This window comes from Tamandua tetradactyla, chromosome 24 (assembly GCF_023851605.1).
Source record: "Tamandua tetradactyla isolate mTamTet1 chromosome 24, mTamTet1.pri, whole genome shotgun sequence".
NCBI lineage: Eukaryota > Metazoa > Chordata > Mammalia > Pilosa > Myrmecophagidae > Tamandua > Tamandua tetradactyla.
This window is the reverse complement of record NC_135350.1, coordinates 11,968,913-11,972,564: the sequence shown is the minus strand read 5'-3', so window position 1 is coordinate 11,972,564 and position 3,652 is coordinate 11,968,913. Positions and strand designations below refer to the sequence as shown.

Below are 3,652 nucleotides of genomic sequence, written 5' to 3'. Positions count from 1 at the left end.
ACTGAAATGCTTTCTATCACACTGTCCTCTTGTACTGCTTCAACAGGCCAGGAGTTTTCATGTATCAGGGCATTTTCAGATCTTCTTCCTTCTGTTTGAGATGTTGAACTATAACATGTTGTGAAGAGAGTCAGATAGTTAACCATACTTTGGTGTTTGGTCATTTGTTATAGGTTCTTTTCATGGCAAGAAGATGGAGGTGCTCTTCTAGCCTAGTTACTTGGGGTTCAATGGGGCAGCACCTACCAGGAGGAAGACTCAGTCTTTCATAGACCTGTGTATGGACCAGAGCTACAATTGGTGGGTGGGTCCTTGGCATTTAGAGTCCTCATGAGGCATTCTGGAGGCAGATAATTGTTCCTTGGAAAGAGGAAGTGGTCAACAGTATTCGCATTTAAACCATTGATTCTCCCTGAATTTTGTACCCAGTCTGAGTGAATTGATTTGATAATGGACAGATGAAAAAATGTATAAGAAGCTGCTTTACATGCAAAAAATAGGTGAAAATTAATTGTATTGATTGATGGTCTTGGGATCAGCCTTGCCTTTTTAAGGACCAAAGCATTTTTTTTCCATGTTACAATTCTTCCGTTAGTGAAATTCATGTTACTTTGAAGACCTTCAAGTTAAATTTAGATTCATATTTAACTGCCCCATTGACTGGCTTTATTTATAGAACAACTGAGGTCTCATATATGATAAGCTCTTTGGTTTGATCTGAAGCATTAGAAGCCATTCTTCTTGCAGAATTTAGCTCATGTGAGGTCATCATTGCAGAAGCCACAATTCAAGTCTTGGTGCTCCAGATGTAGCCATCTCCTCCATCATAGGTGCAGAGGCCACCTCTGAAGTACTGGTCTGGGGTCCAAGTTGGAAAACTCCCTTGGATTTCTTTGATTCTAACAATGAGAAAAGTCTGATAATCTTGGCAAGCTCAGATTCGCCGAGGCAGCATTTGGGAGCACAAAGTTCAGGGTCCTGTACCACCCTGATTCTATTGCCCCCCCATCCACCTTGACCAGAACTTTGCTATTGTGGGACTGCCTGGACAAAACACCAGTGATCTTTGCAGGATCCCTGCAATATTTTCAGCCAAGGGTAAGCATCATGGGTTGGTATTTCAGCAAGCATGGCATGTCTATTTCAGCCAGTCTTTCAGAAGCACTGACTCCGCAGTAGTTCTATCCTTGTCATCTTTTAATTCCACAAGATGCCCCAGGGGTGTCAAAGGTTTGGATGTTTCCATAACATCTGCAGGTGCTACTTTCGGCTAAGTGAGTGAAGGCCAGGAGGCCCAGAAGTAGCCACAAGGTAGACATATTCATGTTTTGACCGAAGAGGTCCAGTCCAGCTAGTCAGAGAGAACTGGCTCCTGGCTAAGGCTCTCCAAAGTATTTTGGCTTCCTAGGTTCTTGGCTGTGCCATAAGAAAGAATTCAGAGGCACAGCACAGATAGAGCAAATAGGTAGGAAATTTACTAAGTACATATGCAGAGAAAGGAGAATACAGGCACTCTAGCAAGTAAAGAAAGATGGCGGGTGAGAGAACCCAAATGCAATTTTTAAATATATATTTTCCAATATCATTGCTTTTCTTTCATGTTCTTTTCATTTGAGAACATATACCCATTTCTGAAAGTTGAGTCATTCACGTGCTACTTTTGGGATTTTTGCAATATTTCTGTATCGTTTTTGAGCATATGTTTGTGTGCATGTGTGTGTATGTGTTTGCATTAAGGTATATATTTTTTAAGACTTTATCTTAATAACAGTATCTGAGAATTCAAGGGTTTGGTGTTCTAGCTTATACTTTTCTATTTCCAACAGAGCAAATGCATAATGAATAAAATAAAAATGTTTTTCTATGTACCATATAAAATCAATTGTGAATCATAAGCATGTAAGTATCATCTTTTGGGAAGCATTCTATATGATCCTTAAACTCTTAGGATCGCCCTTGCTTAGTTTACATAGTTTGACACATATTTACCTCATTAAATTATGTTTTATTTAGGCAAAGATTAAAAGTAGTTTGTATTTCCTGAGCATGCAACAGTTGAAGACATGAAAAGTGTCACAGGAAATACGCAGTCAGGTTGTGATGAAAATATTACTCTGTGTAATGGAAAAGATATAAAATCCACCTATGAATAATAAAGGCATGTAGTTTACCAAATTATTTTTCTATATATTCATGTTTTGTTTATAATTATGCTTTTAGCATTGACCTCATTGATTCCCATTTGTGAAAAGGACTGGCCAATCTTGCTTCTCATTAACCCTATACATATGGTAGGTTTTGCCTACATTTGGAGACTGAGTCCATTTTCAGTCTGTACAAATGGTGAGTTGTCGAATAAAGCACACATGTATCAATGAGGCCCATTTCACATGTATATGGCACATATTCTTTTCTCCGTACATAAATCTCCATAGAAATTATGAAAAGTTGTTTTTTAATAGAATGATGGATAGCTGATAATCAATATGTTATTCTTTGGTCCTCCTTTGGATGAATAACACACATTTGTTACTCAGACAATATAGTTAGATTGGGACATTTGGTCACAGATCAGATCAATGTTAATTGGACTACATGGGAATTAGAAGACTGACTTTGACCTCATTAGCACAATGCTATAGGCAGCTAAGGTATTCAGATCCAACACTCATCAACAACTGTAAAAACAGAAAACTCATTCCAAAGGGAAGTTGATGTATGGCCAGTATACTATTCGGTATGTAGACAGAAAAATAGGAAATAATCGTACAAATATCAGAGAACACATAGGTAGATATTTGACAACATACGTGAGTAAGTAGTCAAAGCTGGGCATGTTGTCAGAGAAGTAGGTAGATGATAGTGAAAAATGAAGAGGTATAGAAACATGACAAAAGTGTCACAAAGCAGTATTTTTACATCTGCATATTTGACTGTTTTCAACTGATAGTCAGTGGTAAGAAACTATTTTGGAAGGGAGGCTAATAAGTCATGTTATTATTAGTGTACGTAGTTAGAATGACAAAGTAAACCACTGGAGCACAGTTATCTATAAGCATCGCTGAAACTATGCAAACTGTACTTGTGCCAGCCATGTCAACAGGATGGGCATTCAGGGATCCGGTAAACCTGCTGTGCAGTGGCCTAAAGGCCAGTTGTAAGTGTAGAAGGCAAGAGTTCCCTGCAGGGGTATATTTAAACTATAAACATTACCTTAATGTCATCACAGAATGGAAGCAAATAACAGGCTGACCTTTACTGGGTGCAGTAACTAGTTACTGTCGCTATTGTTGTTTTCTATGGATATTTAACTTGAGCAAAAAAGACTATTAAATGAGAAGGTGAAGGTTAGGATTCCCAAGGCAACAGATGACAGGGGCTGTGGAGGCAGTCTTCGCTCAGGATCAGGATGAGTGCATAGAGATGTCCGTGGAATATATCTGCCTGTCCACATTTGTAGGTACCGAAATTAGCATGAGTACCGAATCATCAAAGGGCAACACTGACCACATATATAGTTCTGACCACATCTGAAAACCTCTTTTCTCTTTAAATGGAAGACAGGGAACCTAATTTTCTTTTTTACCCCCTCTCCTACTCTTTTGTTTTACCCTTTCTTCTTAAATATATCTTGTTCATACCTCACTTTCCA

At 38.5% G+C, this 3,652-nt stretch overlaps 1 pseudogene; it reads right to left on the bottom strand.

The window, feature by feature from the left end:
* Positions 1–725: 725 nt before the first annotated feature.
* LOC143668005 (lysozyme g-like protein 1 pseudogene) lies at positions 726–1,319 on the bottom strand (annotated as a pseudogene).
* Between the last annotated feature and the right edge of the window lie 2,333 nt (positions 1,320–3,652).